The sequence below is a fragment of the Kogia breviceps genome, chromosome 20 (assembly GCF_026419965.1).
Source record: "Kogia breviceps isolate mKogBre1 chromosome 20, mKogBre1 haplotype 1, whole genome shotgun sequence".
Taxonomy (NCBI): Eukaryota; Metazoa; Chordata; class Mammalia; order Artiodactyla; family Physeteridae; genus Kogia; species Kogia breviceps.
In genome coordinates, this window is record NC_081329.1 from 21,401,677 (window position 1) to 21,423,176 (window position 21,500).

A 21,500-nucleotide genomic window follows, 5' to 3' on the forward strand; every position below is an offset into this window, starting at 1 on the left:
AACAGCCCTCCATTAGCGAAGTCAATGTTTGTGTAAATGTTAATCCCTAGGAAATAGAATGTTCTTCACTCCTCAGTCCTACGGATCCACTTTTTGACCCTCATTCTACCACCTTGATGTTTTTCATATATTTTTTCTTTTCATGGGGGAAGCTTGTGCTTCAGAGACAGATACATCTTGTTGCCTCATCTCAGAATACAATAAAATCTTTGGGTGGTGTTGGTGATTTCTGAAAAGTTTGTTGAAATGTTCAGATGGTTTACTTTCACCTAGAAACAGAATAGATCACATTGACTGGATATTTAAGCGTTTACAGAATGTTTGGAATTGTTGGATGCCTTCTCTGTTTTCTTTCTCACTGTCTGTACCTCCCAGGGAATCATCACTACCCAGTACCAGATAACTGACATTATCAGTGACTGAAATCAACATGGAGACTCCTCAGAAAACCTGTTTTTCATAAACTTTTGGAGAGTTGTAAAGGACCATAAATACCATGTTCCCTCATTTTTCTGTTGTTAAAAAAAAAGTACAAAGTAATAAGCCTTGTGATTTTTTTTTAAAATGTAAAAATACAGAAGTACATGCAGTAAAAATGTAATTTTCTCTTCAATCTCCCACCCCATTCTGTTCCTCAAGTGTAATCACAGTTAATGGTATAATAAGCATCTTTCTATGCACTTAGATGCAGATAAAAATGTTTTCTTACATGCAGTACATATGATTTACTCCCTCTCTTTATTTTAACCTGACAGTAAATCTTAGATCTTGTGTATCAGAATGTGTAGCCGTACCTCATTCTTTTTAATAGTTGTATAGTATCTGTTGTAAGGATGCACACCGATACGTCTTACCACTTTCTGCCAACATTTGAGTTATTTTTCAGTATTTTTTGCTGTTACTAATGCTACTGCAGGAAGCATCTTTATGTATACATCTTCAGACATACTCTGTTACTTCTAACAGAGTAATAGAGTTGCATTTTATGCATTTAACTTAGAACTCAATCATAATATGCTCTGACATAATTAAAAATGTAAAATTTTATTTTGTCTCTGTTCTTTATGATATATGTACCTCAGTAAATTATATTTATGTGTACTATTAGGCATGTTTGAATTACATACAGTTGGACAATTTAAGGGGTATTTAAGTATTTTTTTCCCATATGCCATTTAAAAATTTACTCTAACTCTGGAACACGAGTATAATGTAGAGGTTACTAGAATTGGAATTTCTGGAAGAAAAGGTTATGTGCACTTAACTTTTTGATAGATAATGCTGCATTTCTCTCTAAAAAGACTTGTTAATATACTGTTCATTTCTTCACCTCCTTTCTAACATCAGATAATTGTCTTTCTTCCTTTGCAATCATCGGCTGGGAATAAGGTGTGTCATCATTTTAATTTGTATTTTTATTAATGAAGTTGAACATTTTCATATGTTCACTGGTTTTCAGCTTTTAAACAGCTTGGTTAGTAGTCCTCTCTTATCCATAGTTTTGCTTTCTGTGGTTTGTTACCGTCAACTGTGGACCAAACATTAAATGGAAAATTCCAGAAATAAACAACTCATCAGTTTTAAATCGCACACTGTTCTGAGTAGTGTGATGAAATCTTGTGCCATCCCACTCTGTCCTGCCCAGAATGTGAATCATTCCTTTGTCCAGTATATCCATGTTGTACACATACCCACCAGTTAGGATAGGAAGAAACATACATAGTATTATCCATGGTTTCAGGCATCCACTGGGGGGCATAGAACATATCCCCAGCAGATATTGGGGGGACTATTGTATTTATATTCTTAATTTTACTATTAAGGTATTGATTTCTAGGCACTCTTTATATATCATAAATATTGTTTCATGTATGTACTTTCTAAAGTATTTTGGAAATATTTCCCCTAGTTTTTTGCTTGTCTTTTAAGGATAGGCCCAAACTGTTATTATTTGAAACAAAGCCTAGAATAACAAACTTCAGTAAGTTGGCCAGACAAGATAAACACAAAATCGCAAAGCTTTTTTTTTTTTTTTTAACCTACCAGCATAGGAAACTAGAAAATAAAATTAAAAAAAAATACATTCTTGGCAACAGTAAAAACAAATTTGAAAGAACTACCTGAAGAATACTGTATTCTAAAGGAATAAAAACCTGAGTAAATGGAGATAAAGACTATATTCCTGAATGGGTATAATAGTTACCAGTTTCCTCCAAATTAATTTATAAATTAAATACAATTCCAATAAAAATTTCAAAGTAATTTTAAAAGAATTTGACAAACTGGTTCTAAAGTTCAGTTGGACTTATAAATGTATGGACAGCCAAGAAAATTTTGAAAAAGAAGAACTATGAAGCGGGACTTTCCTCACCAGATATCAAGATCCATTTCAAAATGGTTTTAAAATTTTTAAATAGTGCAACATTTTAGTTGAAAGAGACAAATCACTAAATGAGGACACTGAAGTCCAGAAAGGTGAAATGACCAGCTAAAAGTCATAGCGCTAGCTAGGGACATTTTTTCATGAAGTCTAAAAGTATTTCTCAGTTTTTGAACTGATTGCATGCTGTTCTAACTTTTAGCAAAACTCCATTTGGGGATTTCTTGTTTTGTCATTTTAAAAAGTATTTTAAGGAAAATATGCACTCAAAGAATCTACTTGCTGGACATTTCACAGAGCTTGAATAGGGGTTAGAAAAGGAAGATGCTTGTACAAGTCAGCCAAGTCCATGTGTGTTTCATGTTCTGGTGTTTTTCCCAGTGGAGGTGGCTGAATAGTTTAGGGGTGAAGGGTGGTGGTGGAAGGTGAGGAGAGTCCTGGGGCATATCTAGGAACTGGAGGTAGGAATGGTTTAGAAACTTGGAATCAGTTGACAGGCTGGTCAGTATTGTATTGACATTGTAAGTTAAAAATTTAAAATATTGATCTGTTGTGCGTCACGAGAATGGCCGATTTTAATTTATTCCCCCCTATGCTTTAAATGTGTGCTGAGCTGTAAAGAGGAGTAAAAGGTGCACGGATGAGAAGAGAGTTGTTTAGAATTTGTAGTTACTTGTATGAAAATTTGGCACGATTTGTTTTTTTGTTTTATTTTTTTGAGCGTGGCTGGTCAGCTGCAGAACCTTCTGTTTAAGGAACTGATAGCATCTAGGGTGGGGCTAAGAGCAGACTCTTGTTTAATCACATACTGACCAACTTCCTGGCACTAAGAGAATTATCACCAGGCAGCTGCTACCAGGCTAATTTAACTTTAGTTCTGGACAGGCACATCTGCAGTAATCATTATTGAAGTAAAATTTCTTCAAGCAAATGTAGGCATTACTTGGCTTCCTCTTTCTGGAGATGTTTCCATGAATCCTCTGCAGTGTTTTTGTCGTTGATGTGCGCATATATGTCTTTCCCATTAAAAACTCTTTAAAGTACAAATGTCATATGCAAATACGATATTTAGTATTCTTAAGTTTGAAAGTACAACATCAATAGATGATTTTTAGAAGTTTTCTATGTACCTACTCTGCGCCAAGCATTGCAGTGCCCTCAGGTGGCTTGTGGGCTACTAGGTGGAAAGTAGTAAACTGAGGTTAGAAAAGGTTAATTACTGTAACAGGTAAGAGTGATCACTGGGTAGGATGTTGAGGAAAGCTGCTTAGAAGCAGTAGCATTTGGGCTGGGATGTGTCGGAGTATCTACTGTTATTTCATACACAAATCTAGGCTTTGTTGAGGCGTGACAGTTACATGACACTTCCTTTTGTAGGAACTTAATGTTCAAGAGAAACCCAAATGTATGTTTCTGACACATTTAGACACCTGAGGGTAGATTTTGGAAATCCTTCCACTTGGGCTCATTGCCATAATTTTTCATTATGTAAGCTAACACACAAGAAGTTGCAGAAGAAATACATCAAAAATGCACCTTTTTAAAGTGGAAAGATCACTTTCTTAGAGGTATTGAATGGATGTGTTTTACTGAAGCAAAATCCCATTTTCAATTACTGTGTCTACTCTTTATGCTAGAGGAACTCGTTAAATAGGGAATCATTTGACTGCAGTCGTGTATCCATTGATTTCCACTATCCAGAATGAGAACCAGGACCTGGCCCAAAGGCCTCAGAGCAGTTGAAATAAATGCATATTACAGTGTCCATGGCCCAGACCTTCATTGCTGTGTTAATATCAGAGCTGTTCAACCTCACTTCCAGTCTCTTTGCTCTTGAACTGAATCGCCCATGGTCTTTGCTATCTGGTGTCCCAGCCGAGCCCTCCAACTTTCCACCAGTGTCTTTACCAGGGCTTTTAAAATTCTTACCGGGACTAGAGATCCAGACCCTCAAACATCTGTACTGTTTGTCCCTTATCTTTTTGTTCTGTGTTTCTGTCACCTTGCGGGTATTTATGTCACCAGTTCTGCTTTTGTTGGAAGACCTGTGTGGCAGGACTGGGCATCGCTTTCCTCTTTGTGTGTATAGGGTCTGGTTGCCTAGCTACCTCGGAGGACGGAGTGAGGAAGGGTCTGGAAGGGGAAGCCTGGAGAGGTCTGAGTTAGACTCCCTCTGCTTGTTTTCCAGTGTGGGCGGAGCTTCAAGGGGCCCCGGGAAAATCTCTTGCTGGGAAACAGCTACTTCCCTTCCATTTCTTCTTTACTCTCTTTCCCTCTATTTCGTTCTTCTCGTATTTCTGCTTCTAGCTCAGGCCCACGGGTGCTCATCGGGACCAAAGAATCTGCGGAGTCCATCGGGTCGAGGGGTGGGAACTTCCTGGAAGAATATCTTCGCTTTTCAGAGACCAGCCTCATGGGGCAGTTGAGGAGAAGGGCATCCTGGTGGAGAGGTTTACTCTGGGTCTACATTCAGAAAATTTAGATGAGCTTTCCACTTCTTCAGAGTGCCTTGAGATTTGGAGTGGGCCAGTGTAGGTTTTGAATCCTGGTTTCGTATTCTGGCCTCATCACTTATTAGCTGTGTTACCTTGGGCAAGTTACTTGATTTCTCTGAGGCTCTGTCTTCCTGTGTAAATTGGGAATATCAAAATCTGCCCCATAGGGTTGCATAATACAAACTGTAGCAATAGTAATAGAGAGTATGCCTTATTAGAATGTAAATATGTACTCAACAAGTACAAAGCTGCTATTATTATTATTATATATTTGGAAGGGGCTTATCATTGAGAAGTGGGATGAGGACAGGTTATGGAGAAATCGGCCAATAAGCCCAGCTTTTGAGACACAGAAAATTTAATTAAAAATCACTTACTTCGGGTGCAGTTACGTTAGATACATAACTAGGTTCATGGTGTGTTTCTCCTGTTGGCTGGGTGACCTTTAACCTTTCTAAACCATAGTTTCTTCATCTTTTTCTTTTAATTTTTAATTTTTTTAATTTTTTTTTTTTGCGGTACGCGGGCCTCTCACTGCTGTGGCCTCTCCCGTTGCGGAGCACAGGCTCCGGACGCGCAGGCTCCGTGGCCACGGCTCACGGGCCCAGCCGCTCCGCGGCACGTGGGATCTTCCCGGACCGGGGCACGAACCCGTGTCCCGTGCATCGGCAGGCGGACTCTCAACCACTGCGCCACCAGGGAAGCCCTCTTCATCTATTTTTAAGAAAATGATGATAATATCTACTTCATGGAACTGTAAGGTGATCTTGTGTCTGAAACATGTGGCAGAGTGTCTGGCACAGAGCTTATCCTAGAAAGGATCTTATTTAATTCTTAGTAAACTTTAAGGTAAAAGAGCAATTAATGCTACAGTAACAATTACATCATCATACTCTCTGTCCGTGGAAACATGGTTGTTTCCAAAATTTTTGACACTCCTGCAATATGTTTCTGGAGAAAACATACATACCCAAGAGCGTTAGCCCATTATTAAATAATAACACCACTCTATTATTACTTGGGTAGAAATTTGTTTTCCTTCAGAAGCTAAGGCTCGCTCCTCAATATATTGCAGTGGATAAAAACATGAATCCTACTCTCAATAGTCTCTGCTCCTGGGATTTAAAGACGTATATGTAGAGTAATTTTAATTTCTTTATCCCCAACATCTAGCACAGTGATTAACATGTGGTAGTAGCTCAATAAATGTCTCTTAGGTTGATTTTCTGATCTTTAAATGTTTCGTTTTACAGATAGTTTTTGTTTCATGGAGACTTAAAGTATTTGCACTTGTAGTGGTTATTTTGGTGTTTTATTTCACAGTGAACAGTGGGCATGTTAACCTGGATATTGGCATGTTACCAAACATGGCTTTTCTTTCTCAGTTCTGTTGAAACAGCTAGTTTCCTTAACCGAGGAATTTTGGTAAGATTTAGTGTATTCATCAAACACTGGTTGCCACACGCTGTTCTAAATGTCTTAAGAACGTTAACTTACTGAGTTCTCATAACAATCCTATGAGGAAATACAACTATGATCCCCATTTTATAGGTGAAGAAACCACAGAGAGGGCAGGTAACTTGCCCGAGCTTGCACAGCTTCGTGAGAAGGCTGGTATCAAACCCAGGCAGCTGTTGACTCCAGCACTGCTTTTCTTAACCACCACTCTGCTCCTTGCTGCCCAGCACCGGAGTGCCCAAAGGCGTGTCTCTCTTTCTGTGTCTTTTTTTTTTTTTTTTTTTTTGTGCTACGCGGGCATCTCACTGTTGTGGCCTCTCCCGTTGCGGAGCACAGGCTCCAGATGCGCAGGCTCAGCGGCCATGGCTCACAGGCCCAGCCACTCCGCGGCATGTGGGATCTTCCCAGACCAGGGCACGAACCCGTGTCCCGTGCATCGGTAGGCGGACTCCCAACCACTGAGCCACCAGGGAAGCCCTTTCTGTGTCTTTTATGAAAAGTTGCTTATATTCCCTTGGCCTGTGCACTGCTTTAAAGAAAGCAGCACGGAGCTGAACAGAAATAGAATAAATGCTGACAATGGAAGAATCGTGATATGTTGAAATGCTGGTGATGTAAGATGTGACCATGATGACAGATGCTGGGTTAGCAGTGTTCACGTTCCACCAGGGGACCCAGTCGCCAGTCTGCAAATAAGCTTTCTTGTGTTCAGATTCCTTGGTGATTATTATTCCTCAGGGGGCAGTCATCCTTTTAATCTTGTGGTAGAAAATTAAGAGCGAGTCTCACTGAGGTGTGGTTTATTTTTAAGTTTTCTTTTAAATATTAGTTTAGAGAAGTTAATTAAGTACCTGGCCTGTGAATCCAGCTTCTTGGATTTCTTCAGAGAGCAGGTTTTCTGAGGAGAATTAGATTACAAATTGGAGAGTTTTTACCTTATCGGTAAATCATGAACATTTGGGGTCCTGAATAGGTGGCAGGCTTGCATCATAGGACCTGAATAAAGTTAGGCAAACATAACTATCTCAGATCTTAAAGGCCTTTTGAACAGAGCCTTAAGCTAAAGTGTTTGTCAGCGTTTCAAGTAAGGCCCAAGAGGCAGGGGTACTTTCTCATTTTGCTTGCACTGCTTTTTTTTTTAAACTTTACGGTGTCTTAGGGTTGCCCCAGGTGTTGTAAGTTTCAGGGAGGTCTGGCCTGCTTGAAAGCAGTGATTGTTGATTTTGAGGGTCATTGATCCCTTTGAGAATCTGGTGAAACCTGTGGGTACTCTCCCCAGAAAACACACACACACACACACAGACAGACACAGACACACACACCCCTTTGTTCATAACCCCGTAAGGGCCACAGACGGTATATGGAAATTCATCATGGGAGCCACTTACCGCCCCTACCCTTATGCGTGCCATTTTCTGCCTTCCTGGCTCTAAAATTCAGCTAACTGGTTAGTTTATCACACATATATTCTTGCTTGCACCCCAGGACCATTTGCTTTTTAAAGTCTTCCTGACTCTGGGAGGTGAATCTCAGAAGGGAAGAAAAAGCATTCCTTCAAACTCCACCAGATACTATCCCTGTAGGAGACAACTGTCAAATGGACCCCGCTTTCTAGCCACCATTAGCCCGGTAGGAACCGAGGCAGAAAAGGGGTTCAGTGAGCGAGCCTGCAAACGCTCCCCCCCCCTGCCGTGCCCTCTGTCCCCTCACGCCACACCGGATTCCCTGCATTCACTCACCTTTTTGTACCTTGGCACGTGCTATTCTCCACCTGGAATGCCCTTCCATCCCTCCTGCACCCCAGGAATGCGTGCTCATCTTTCAGGGCCCAGCTCAAGTGGAGGTCTTGCTGAGCTCCCCCAGCAGGCCCCTCTCTCCACTGTGTGGCCACAGCCATTTTTAACGGCCTGGGTTACAGCGCACACATATCATGTTGGCAGACTCCACTGCCTGTAAGCCAAGCACTTGTCTTAATCATCTTGATCACCCCGGACGGTGTTAGGTGCTGGGTATTCTGGCATCCAGCGTCTAAACAGGTAGGCTGTGGGGTCAGGATGCCGGAATTCAGGTTCTCACTTGCTGACCTTGTGAGGAAATGACTTCTGTCCCTTTGTGCCTCTGTTTCCACATCTGTAGCCTTCTGGGGGAGGGTGGACAGAGAGGTGGGAATCAGTGCGTAGTGTGTCTGGCACACAGTCAGCAAGTGCTAAGCATCATGATTAATCATAACATTAAGCAGTAATATTATTGAGTGGATGAAAAACTCCAATCCAGCCATAATTGGAGATAACATTATTTCAAGAAATGTAGTCGATTTTGTATTGTCCAAGTTTAAATACCAGCACAGATCCAATAAATCAATCTAACATTTGTAGGGCACCCCAAGAGGCTTGGTGGGACACCGTACTTTCAGTCTACCATCCATCTTTTTGTATTAATGTTAACTGTGATCTGTGAAAGGGCTTTAAAGCACCTAGAAGTAGGTACTGTGGGAGACTCCAGAGAACCAACTTATGGTTACCAGGGGGAAAGCGGGCGAGGGGAGGGATCGACTGGGAGTTTGGGACTGACATGTACACACTACTACATTTTAAACAGATAACGAACAAGGACCTACTGTATAGCACAGGGAACTTGGCTCAATATTCTGTAATATCCTAAATGGGAAAAGAATTTGAAAAAGAATGGATACTTGTATGGGTGTAACTGAGTCACTTTGCTGTACACCTATAACTAACACATCATTGTTAATCAACTATACTCCAGTATAAAATAAAAATTAAAAGAAGTAGATACTGTGGGAATATAAGACTTTTTTTTTTTTTAAGGAGATGCACACTTTTAATATATAGTTTAAATGTGCTCACAACCTTGTGTTTTTCACATCACTTTCAGAGCAGCCCTAGTAAGCTTTGGGAAATGGAGAGCGGGGTCACCACCATGTTTAGCCCCACCAGTAACATTCAGCCCTGTGGGAATTCATAAGTAACACTTAATTACAAAAGCATTTGCTTCTGCTTCTAAGACAGGTCAAAGGTGGTGAGAAAAAAATGTCATTGGAGTTTTTTCCTGTGTGTGTTTTATTTGTAGGCAGGATGGAGACATCATGCTAAAGTCATAAATGTAATAATTCTGTTTCAGAACTGGAAGGAACGTTGCTAGTCTAGGCTTTTCTCCTTTCACAAGTAAGGAAACTGAGGTCCAAAAAAATGTCTTGATTGGCCATATAACATTGTGTCTGGGTGTGGGATGGGTCTGTGCCATCAGCCCTCACGTGGATGGCCAAGGTGGCTGGCGCCGGGTGAGGGGCTGCTGGGGGGCCCATGCGCTCTGTGCAGGACTGCCTTTCTGCCTTCAAGCACACAGCTTGCTTCTAGAAAGTCTTCCTGGACTCCCCAGGCAGTATCTTCTCTGTGCTTTCAAAACGACATTATGCCTAAATTAAAAGCTGTGAAATACAGGCCTCCTGGAAGGGTATTTAGTTTTCCCTTTTTAAAAAGCAAAACAATTAAGCTAATGACAGTGCCGCAAGCCTTAACCACATCAGCCAGGGATTGATATACACCTCCCCCAGTTTTTGTAGTGAAATATAAAATGTTTATAACCTTATTTTGTAGTCAAAGTTTAATCAATTATACTAGGTCCCAATACATCCTTTGCAACTGGGGCCTCAGGTTACCCAGCAAGACCCTTTCATTAACTTCTTGAAGTTATTTTCCTTCATGTTTTGGCTTCTTGGTGGCTACATAGTTTCTAAGCTCAGCAGCCCAGTAAATGGTACTATTATCTCCAGGTTTCCATGCTTTAAAAAGTGGTATACATTTGCTGTTGTTTCCTTTTTCAAAAAGTAGGTCCATTTGTGAATTTTAAACTATTTTTAAAGTGAAAGACCGGGAGGGGAAAGTGCTTTTTAGAAGAAATTGAATCACAGTAATTTGTAAATTAAATGCCCTACAGCTAGTAACTTGATTCATAGAACAATATTTTTGTTTGTAACTGGTTATATAATCTACACATAAACTTGGCAAATTTAAAAAATACGAAATCGCACAAGTCCGTTTGCCACTGTTGGCAGTATAGGAGAGAATCATACTTACTGCTCTATACCTGTAGTATTTCTATAAGAAACAACAAGTTGCATGCCTTGATTTTTCTCTGCTCTATGTGGAATAAGATGTTTGAGAGGTGAAAGCAAAGAAGAGGCTTCATGGTGTATATCCCTGAAATGCACTTGATTGGCACATTTTTCAGATCTTATAAAGAGAACTAATCTTTTGGTGAGTTGTTGAAGAACTTTTGACCCATTTCCCCAAAGTACATTACAATGTATGTCATATCAACGAACAGAAATGCTATAATGACAGTAATTTTTTAAAAATATAGTTTATTTGGATAGAGCTTAAAGTCATGAATTAAAAACAAAGAAACAACCACTACCACAACAGAAACACAGAATGATTCCTATCCACACACGCAGCATTTTCTCCCACTCTTTTAAACCACCTCACGTTTCCCAAGCACCAGAAATCCATATTTTCTTTTGTTTTTTGGCCAATAAAGGTAAGAGCAGGTAGAGAGACTCTGTTCAACCTCAGCCCAGCAAGGCGCACAGCAGCTGGATAATTTACCATGCACATAGTAGTGGCGCAAGACCTAATTCTTGTCCCTTACGGTAATGCCACTGATGTGCTGTGGTACCCAACACAGCAACAACAAAGGGGGACTTTTCATTGACTAATGGATTTAAGTTTTTTGTGTTTTGGGGTTTTTTATTCCCCTGGTTTTCCTGGAGACAGTGTATTCAAGATGTAGTTTAATAAGGACCGATTAATTCACTGCAATTGATACATTGGTATTCTGGATATTCCTTTTCTATTAATGCTGAGATTGCAGCCTGATACTGTTGCCTCTTAAGGGTTATTCCAAGGCACATGATGTACTGTTATGTAGATTCACATGCAGTTGTGAGAAATAATACAGAGAGATCCCCATGTACCCTACACCTAGTTTCTCCCAGTGATACATCTTGCATAAGTGTGGTATAAAATCTAACGTCTCAACCAAACAACTGACATTGCTCTAATCCACTGACCTTATTCAGATTTTACCAGTTATATTTGTTGTGTGTTTATATTTAGTTTTCCAGATTTTATCACATATGTAGGTATGTATGAACACAGTCAAAATACAAAACGGTTCTATCACCATAATACCTCCTGCTACAAAATGACAGCATTTAAAAATTAGTGGTATTTAAGTGTTATATGAAGAAACTAGTGTTTGAGTTCTTGGTAGCTATCTCAGTTACTAATGGGAGAAGGTAGAATAATCATGCAACAATCCTTTTATACATGTCTGAGAACATATGGATATCTTTGAGAGACACGTACTAACACCCTATTTAGTAGTTTCTCCTAAAGGCCAAAATTACAGCCTCTGCCTCATCTTCATTTACTTTTCTTGAGATATGGGTGAAAGTGCTATGAATTTTAAAAATACCTATCTCTTATAGTTCACTTACTCCAAAAAGATATATTAAGTGTCTACCATGTACTTGGCACTGTGCAAGCTGCTGAAATTTAAAGACAAATAAAAACAAGCCTATTTTCTTAGTGAAAATGATGAAAAGTAAAGCAGATGATGGCAATGCGGGAGGATAAGTAATTATTTGTGGGTATGATTTACTTTTTTTAATGAGCTTTTTTCCCCCCCATTGCACCAGGTCTTAGTTGCAGCTCTCAGGCTCCTCAGTTGTGGCATGCATTTGGGATCTAGTTCCTTGACCAGGGATGGAGCACGGGCCCCCTGCATGGGGGCGTGGAGTCTTATCCACTGTGCCACCAGGGAAGTCCCTATGATTTGCTTTTAATATATAAGTGAAAGTGGTTTTAAAATGAGCAAGGCCTATTCCATTCATCTCATCTCTCTTCTCCCATTCAATAAGGGTGCTTATCAGTGTACGTATTACTGATCATACAGTTCTGTTGTCAAGAAAAGAGTTAAAATTTTTTATTTAACGTCCCAAAGATCACTTTTCTTTAGAACCAATCTTTAATTTGACAGATTAGCCTATAGTTGTTGAAACTGACTCTCTGGTCAAAAAGTAACGATTTTTCACCCCTTTGATGAGGTGTCCTGAGTCTTCGGTTAGATGCAAAACTGTAGACAAGTTAGCCCTGCATCTCATTTGCATTATTATTATTATTAATTTTTACCCTTAAGCAAGAAATCTTCACCAGGACCTCTGATCTGGTGCTGACAGTACTGGCCACAGAGGTGCTCATGACTTCTTTTGATGTCCCTTTGAGGATGTTGGTGCCAAGGTTACTTAAACACTCCTTGGAGTGAAATATTTTTTATCCATTGAGGAGTGTTGCCTTAACTTGCGTCGCTTACCTGTTTTGCATTCCTGTCGCCCGCACCACTTCCTTTGCTCCTATGACTGTGGTGACTACTTCCATGAAGGTAGTTATATTAAAAGCAGATGGTAATATTAAAATCAGATAGGCTTCATTAATAGAGCGTGAGAGTGTGGTTTGCATATTAGTCCTATGACTAACAGTTTAAGTTCAGGGTAATAGCTATTGTAATAAAACCAAACACAGCTTCTGGCTCATTCGTAACATAGCGGTAGTTTCGGTTATTTGTTATTATTCGTGGCTTTATTCTTGTTATAACAAGGCAAAGAATCAATAAATGGCGAAAAAAATCCTTACACAATTGTTTTCTATCTGGCTATATTGCAACACAGGAAAAAAACAAAATAAGAACCCTTTAGCTTGGACATTCCATTGACTCAAGAAAAATCACACAAGCTCTGAAGACAGCTTTTATTTGGAGAGAGAGAGAGACTTTTCTGGAGTCTTCCCATGCGGATTGTTCAACAGAAATCCAGTGCAAAAGCTTCTGCTCCTAAAATGATGATGTCTTTTGCCTAAGAATAGACCCTTCTTTCAGTATAGAAACCAGATAAGCTGTCCTACAGTGATCCAAATAGCTAGCGGCCTCATCCCCACCCAACCCCCAAACTTGAATAACAACCCAGCAATATAATTTTACCGTTTAAAACTTGGCTGACCCAAACATGAACTTTCAAAGAAAACAAGAGTCATTACTAAAAGAGATTCCATTTCTTTCCGGGGCCTAATTTAAGATGACTTTCCAGAACTTTGAAAAAACTTATTCTTCCAATGGCCACTTAATTGTGAAACAAAATAAACACCCACAAGGGAGGCAAAATACAGAGTTCTCTTATGTTTGGATTTTAAAATATCTTTTTTTTTGGGGGGGGTTTGAGTTTTTTCTTTCTAGGGTTGTCATACATTGTTTGGAATGATTTATCAGGTTCCATCCAATCCTGTGAATTTTAAGGGCGATGATTTATGAATAACTTTAATTCAGTAAGACTTCATTTCTTAAAATTTGCCCTGTTAAGCTTCTCATAAAACCTCTCTATTCTATGTGCCCTGGTTATTCAGAGCCAGTGAGTGATGGTGTCAGCACTCTTAAGCCTGGTGGGCCTGGCTTCTAAGCCCTTGCTTGTTGCAGTGAACCAGACCACTTTTTATCGTGTATGCCTTTCCCAACATTTGGAAACGTCCTAGAGAACTGGACCAGCTCTGAGGAACTGCAAGACAGTACTTAAAAGTGGCACGGCAGAGAGTGCACAGGCTTTGAAGTCAGACAGGCCTGGGTTGAAATCCAGACTCTGCACTTCGAGGTATTTTCTTCGGGCAGAATGAACCTCATGGAGATCAGGGGTGATTCTCTCCGCTGTAGCAGGATCATGGGGATGATTACATGAGATATTGTATGCATAGGATTGAATCAGCTAAGTATAGCCGCAGTTTGTGAAATGATAGCTGTTCTTATTATAATTGAGTCATTATTATTATCAACTTGACCTAGGACTCCCGTGTTCTGTTTTTTGCCATTGTATACATAAGACTTGTCATTGTACCCATGTTATCTAAGACATGACTTCCAAGGGTGGGTTACTTCAAGAGGAAAGTAACGGGCTTCCCTGGTGGCGCAGTGGTTGAGAGTCCGCCTGCCGATGCAGGGGACGCGGGTTCGTGCCCCGGTCCGGGAAGATCCCACGTGCCGCGGAGCGGCTGGGCCCGTGAGTCATGGCCGCTGAGCCTGCGCGTCCGGAGCCTGTGCTCCGCAACGGGAGAGGCCACAACAGTGAGAGGCCCGCTTACCGAAAAAAAAAAAAAAAAAAAAAAAAGAAAAAAAGAGTAAAGTAACTGAGCAGTCATGAGTGTCAGGTGGTCCTAAACCATTGCAGTGACTTCTGTGAGGTGAGTGAGCCCATATTTTGTTTGTGATTTAAAACGGAAAAGGGAAAAAACTGTTTATAGAGTCCTTACATCATCACTTTTCTAAGCAGTGAAATGAGGGAGCTGCATTGGATGGTCTCTAAGTTACCTTCTAACTCTGAAATTCTGTGATTGGTATTAACCCCAGTAATAGAACTCTGGGAGCTTTTAGTTTCCACAACTCGTAGGAAATTAGGTGTATCGGGGATTCTTACATGAGAGTTGGAGGTAAGGGAGTTACTATCAGTGGTCTCTTCTGTCCACTAAGAACAGAAAAAAAGAACTTTGTTTCATTCTACCAGCTTTTCAAAAATAATAATTACTCCCTCATCTCTTGCGCACGCGCTCTCTCTCTCTCTCTCTCTCTCACTCACACACACACACACACAATCACACAATTTAGTTCTCCAAGTGTAAGCTTTCTATTTGTGAGCAGTTTATGGAATTTCAGTTAACCAGCTCCTAAGGAGGGCTTTTGTGGGACAGGGAAAAGAAGACCTCTCTGTCCTTAAGGAATTTACAATCTAAGCAAGGCTGAAAACGAAGAAGATCCTAAAACATGTTTCTGAAGGACACGTGTCCAAAGAAGACACATATCCATACCATCCAAGTGGTTGCTGACTCCTGGTGAAGGCGCGAAGTTAGAACACATGCTCTCTGGCCGTCTTTTTAGGTGTGTTGCTTTTTTTTTTTGAAACTTCTTTATTGGAGTATAATTGCTTTACAATGGTGTGTTAGTTTCTGCTTTACAACAAAGTGAATCAGTTATACATATACATATGTTCCCATATCTCCTCCCTCTTGCGTCTCCCTCCCACCCTCCCTATCCCACCCCTCTAGGTGGTCACACAGCACCGAGCTGATCTCCCTGTGCTATGTGGCTGCTTTCCACTAGCTAGCTATTTTATGTTTGGTAGTGTATATATGTCCATGCCACTGTCTCTCTTCGTCACAGCTTACCCTTCCCCCTCCCTATATCCTCAAGTCCATGTTCTAGTAGGTCTGTGTTTTATTCCCGTCCTACCCCTAGGCTCTTCATGACTTTTTTTCCCCTTAGATTCCATATATATGTGTTAGCATACAGTATTTGTTTTTCTCCTTCTGACTTACTTCACTCTGTATGACAGACTCCAGGTCCATCCACCTCACTACAAATAACTCAGTTTCGTTTCTTTTTATGGCTGAGTAATATTCCATTGTATATATGTGCCACATTTTCTTTATCCATTCATCTGTTGATGGACACTTAGGTTGCTTCCTTGTCCTGGCTATTGTAAATAGTGCTGCAGTGAACATTGTGGTACATGACTCTGTTTGAATTATGGTTTTCTCAGGGTATATGCCCAGTAGTGGGATTGCTGGGTCGTATGGTAGTTCTATTTGTAGTTTTTTTAAGGAACCTCCATACTGTTCTCCATAGTGGCTGTATCAATTTACATTCCCACCAACAGTGCAAGAGTGTTCCCTTTTCTCCACACCCTCTCTAGATTTTTTTGATGATGGCCATTCTGACCAGTGTGAGATGATATCTCATTGTAGTTTTTTTGTTTTTCGTTGTTTTGTTTTTCCCGGGTATGCAGGCCTCTCACTGTTGTGGCCTCTCCCGTTGCGGAGCGCAGGCTCAGCGGCCACGGCTCACGGGCCTAGCCGCTCTGCGGCACGTGGGATCCTCCCGGACCGGGGCACGAACCCGTGTCCCCTGCATCGGCAGGTGGATTCTCAACCACTGCGCCACTAGGGAAGCCCTCATTGTAGTTTTGATTTGTATTTCTCTAATGATTAATGATGTTGAGCATTCTTTCATGTGTTTGTTGGCAATGATTTTTTAAAAATAATTTTTTAATTGAAGTATAGTCGATGTACAATGTTCTGTTAGCTTCAGGTATACAGCACAGTGATTGTTTTATACATATAATTATATACACACACATTCTTTTTCAGATTCTTTCCCCATGTAGGTTATTACAAAATATTGAGTATAGTTCCCTGAGATATATAGTAGGTCCTTGTCTATCTGTTTTATATATAATAGTGTGTATATGTTACTCCCAAATTCCTGATTTATCCATCCCCCCCACCTTTCCTCTATGGTAACCATAATAAGTTTGTTTTCTATGTCTGTAAGTCATTTTGTAAATAAGTTAATTTGCATCATTCTTTTAGATTCCACATATAAGCGATACCGTATGATATTTGTCTATCTCTGACTGACTTAGTATAATCCATCCATGTTGCTGCAAATGGCACTATTTCATTCTTTTTTATGGCTGAGTAGTATTCGTGTGTGTGTGTACCATATCTTCTCTTTCCATTCATCTCTCAATGGACATTTAAGTTGCTTCCATGTCTTGGCTATTGTAAATACTGCTGCAGTGAACGTGTATCTGCAGGGCACGTGTATCTTTTCAAATAATAGTTTTCTCTGGATATAAGGTGCATCACTTCTTTTTTTTTTTTTTTTTTTGCGGTATTCGGGCCTCTCACTGTTGTGGCCTCTCCCATTGCGGAGCACAGGCTCCGGATGCGCAGGCGCAGCGGCCATGGCTCACGAGCTTAGTTGCTCCGCAGCATGTGGGATCTTCCCGGACCGGGGCACGAACCCGTGTCTCCTGCATCGGCAGGCGGATTCTCAACCACTGCGCCACCAGGGAAGCCCATCACTTCTTGATTTACTTAATTCTTTCATAAATTTCATAGACCTTTCTAATTGAGTAGTACTAGTACTTTATGGTACATGACTTTCTAAATTCAAAGTCTGCTGTAACTTGGAATTCTGTTCACATCAGTAATCCTTATGGGACAGTGAGTAGTGTGTTGATATACACAGATTAAAGAGACAGCAGCCAATGGGGATGTGTGCACAGTCTGTGTGTGGTTGTGTGTTTGTGGTGGTGGAGTGATGAGTTAGGGAAGACTCTCTATCAGGAATAATCTTGAAGAGGTTTCAAAGGTAAGTTGGTGACTGGGAGAAGAACAACCTTTGGTTAGATTATTTAAGTCAGCAACATATTGATTCAAGATAGAAAAAACATTTGGAATATGGATAAATACAGGGAAGGAGCAACAATTTTTCTGACATTTTCTTAAGTCCTTATTTGGAATTTAGTTATTTCCAATAATTATCCCCATTTTTCTGTTGAAGAAAATAATAGTTCATAGTAAAGCAGACTACCTTGGAGAGTAGAAAGCTCCTGGCCCCAGAAGATGTTTAGAGGTTTGGAAAAGTAATTACTCCAGGTTTTCTTTTCACTTTTCTGAACACTTTAAACATTTCCTGCTGCCAGGAGCTTTCTATTCTCCAAGGTAGCCCATTTTACTAGGGATAGTTTCAGTGGTTCTACACTCCTAGAACTGTGACTTCCATGTTCAGTACTATTCCTGTCTAGTTGGATGACAACATAATTAACCTACTCCTTGCACAGGGCAGCTGTAAATATTTTAAATGTGCTGTCACATTTCTCCTGAGCCTTGTATTTTTCCCTTCAGGATAAACATCTCTACTTTGTTCAACCATTTTTATATGCCATAGTTTCCAGTTGATTTCCTGACCTGATTGCTTTTCTGGGAAGTCTTCAGATGGGATTTTGTGCTCTGAGTACAGCCCTTCTATATGCAGAACGTGTTGGCACCATTATAGTCAAACTTTATCTAACATTACTGTCACTTAGGACTACATTAGCTTTCTCAGCACATGTCATCCTGCTTCCCTGCTTCTCCAAGGCTGGGATATGTGGTTGCCACAGTTTGCTGGTGCCCTTACATGTTTTCATGCAGTTATGGTTTGCTTGTGTTTTTGTTTTCAAAAGAAAGATGGATTCATTGTGTTGAATTCATACGATTGGATTTTGTACTAGCAGAGATCCTTGCTCATGGGATTTAATATTTCTGGAACATTTGAATAAGTAAGAACATTTGAATTGAATAAATAATGAACCTTTATACGTTTATACTCCTCGTCATGATATGTGTAGCAGTTTGACCTGGAGTTGTTGGGATTGTAAGTCAAACTTTAAAACTGATGTTATCAAAGCCTGCCATTTGGATAAGCAAGTTCACTTCAGAAGAATTTTGTGTTGAACTCTGAGTGCTTAAAAAAAAAAAAAGAAAACTTGTTTTTACTTAGGGAATGATTTATCTGTTATGGAAGTTTGTCTTAGAGCACAGTTTTAGATAATTATTTGCTTTAGTATTCATTCCCATCTTCCTCTTCGCTTGCTGATAAATAGCCTAGTGGCTTTTAGTAAAATAAAAACTAATCAACAGGGTTCTCTAAATAATTGTAAAATTTCTGAGCCAACTGCTAGTCTTACCCTTCTTCTTCCCAAGTTTTAGGGTGTTCATTATAACCTTTATCAGATACAGAGTATAACTAAGTAGATTTGCCCCATCTGTCCTACCTGTGCAGTGAAGTGGACTGACAGTATAGGGAACCAGAAGTCGATGGTTTGGTGGTCATTATTGCTAGGGGTGGGGAAGATGATAGCAGCCAAGAATGCCATTTTACCTGAACCTTCTAAGTGACTTGGTAGAGGAAGCACTTATTCAAGCAAAGGTGTAACTGGAATTCCCTGGCAGTCCAGTGGTTAGGACTCTGCAGTCACTTCCAAGGGCCCGGGTTGGGGAACTAAGATCCCACAAGCCACATGGTGCAGCCGGAAAAAAAAGGTGTAGCTGATTACCTTTCACAGAGGATTAAGAATTACCATTTACTTCTGCAGTTGGAATTAAATTATTTACTTCTTTATCCTAACACACATGGGGGGGGGTGAAGGGAGAGGCGTTTCAAGTACAGACTATACTACTCTACCTTTTTATGTTTTTCTTTCCCTTTGTATTAATGATATATATTATTAAATAGCCTAGATGTGCCACTGTTTATGTCAGGTTTGTATTTATATACAGAGCTAGAAATAGAAAGATACTGTCTTATTTGAAATGTCTGTTTGCAGAGGGGGAATATCTGAATTTACTTGGAAGTGTCAAACATACTCTGATACTGTAATACTAGTGGTTATTTTGACCTAATTTTAGATGAAGTTAATGTGAGCTGTGATCAGTCACTAATGTGAAATAATGTTTGGAGGATAAACTTTATGGGTGCGTAAGTTAAAAGTAAATCACTTTAATCCTAAAGCCAGAAGGAAAGGATGTGTTCTTTCTTCTGTTTCCTGTCGAATCTTACAGCTGAGTTGGAGAAGTCATGAATCGGCAATTTCTAAGAAGTTAAAAGTAGTTTTGATAATTCATAAAGCAATATCTTCTCCTTTGAGAGTCCTTTCTCAGGATAGCATAATGATGTGGAGGCACTGATTCATGGTTTACAAGGAACCTTTTTATAATAGGACCTAAGAGAACCTTAAATAGGCTGACTTGCAGTGAATGTCTCAAAAAAGGAATGTTAGAGATCTTTTGACATTCTGAAAGTTACAAGAAAAAAGTTCTTCTGTAGAGGTAATCTTCAATTTGCTTCTCTCTTGCTAATTGTTTCTTCTTTTATATAATTAAAAAATTTTTTTAATTGTGGTTAAAACACAAAATTTGCCATCTTAACCATTTTTAAATGTACAGTTCAATAATGTTAAGTATATTCACATTGTTATGCAATAGATCTCCAGAACTTTTTTTCTTACAAAGCTGAAACTCTGTACCTGTTAAACAACTCCCCGTTTCCCCCTCCCTCCAGCCCCTGGCAGCCACCATTCTTTCTGTTTCTGTGTATTTGTCTACTTTAGATAATCCTGTATAAGTGGAGTCATACAGTATGTCTTTTTGTGACTGGCTTATTTCACTGAGCATAATGTCCTCAGGTTCATCCATGTTGTAGCATGTGACAGGATTTCTTTCCTTTTCAAAGCTGAATAATATTCCATTGTATGTATAGACCACATTTTGTTTTGTTTGTTCACTTGTTTGTTGATGGGCATTTGGATGGCTTCCACCTCCTGGATATATTGTGGATTATGCTGCTATGAACATGGGTGTGCAAATATCTTTGCAAGATCCTGTTTTCAATTCTTTTGGGTATATACCCCGAGGTGGGATAGTTGAATCATATGGTACTTCTGTGTGTAACTTTTTGAGGAGCTGCCATACTGTTTTCCGTAGCAGCTACACCAATTTGCATTCCCACTCATGGTGAAGAAGCATTCCAATTTCTTCACATTTTCGGCAGCACTTGTTATTTTGTTTTGTTCTGTTTTCTGTAGTAATTATCAATTTTTCACACTAACCATAATGATCAAATAATTTTTGAGTGCCTGAGTGTACACAGATAGGAGATTTGGGTGTAGTCTAAAAAGCTGGGGTTTTAAATTGTTCTTTAACTTGCTTTTAACAGGTCTGGTATATTGTTTCTTCTTGATTTTCAGCAAAACCAGTAGGGAAATTTTTAACCAGGGTAGAAAAAGCAGTGGAACATTGTGTAGCTAAAGTTGCAGACCTCAAACTTGGCCCAGGTATTAGGCTGATAGAAAAAAAGTCAAGTTCAGTAGACCAGATTGTGGGGAAAGCGTGATTCATGTCATAGAGTTTACAAATAACAGGTGTACGTAGTGCACTAGGATGTTTCTTGCCCATTAATGGAAATGTTCCAGAGACTGAACAGTCTAGAAAGATGGATAAGGTGGTGGATCTCTTCAACTCCCCAGCGTTTCACTTTTTCCATCATAATGCCTAGTTTCGGTCCTTTTTCTGTTACAGACGCTAGGTAGTATCAAGATTGTTTCCTTGCTGTTAAATGTGGAAACAATGAACCCTCCAAAAACAGAAAAAAAAAAAATCTAATGTTTTGGGAGTTTTTCCCCTGTAGTGTTTGTTTATTCGTGTATCCTCTTAACAATCATATCA

General features: G+C 39.8%; 1 protein-coding gene and 1 pseudogene across 12 annotated transcripts in view; both read left to right on the top strand.

Moving 5' to 3' along the window:
- The window catches only part of RBPMS (RNA binding protein, mRNA processing factor), a 195,134-nt gene that overhangs the window by 24,744 nt on the left and 148,890 nt on the right, over positions 1 to 21,500 (top strand). The window lies entirely within an intron of this gene.
- Positions 1 to 21,500, top strand: part of LOC131747500 (MAD2L1-binding protein-like) — a 28,847-nt pseudogene that overhangs the window by 5,208 nt on the left and 2,139 nt on the right.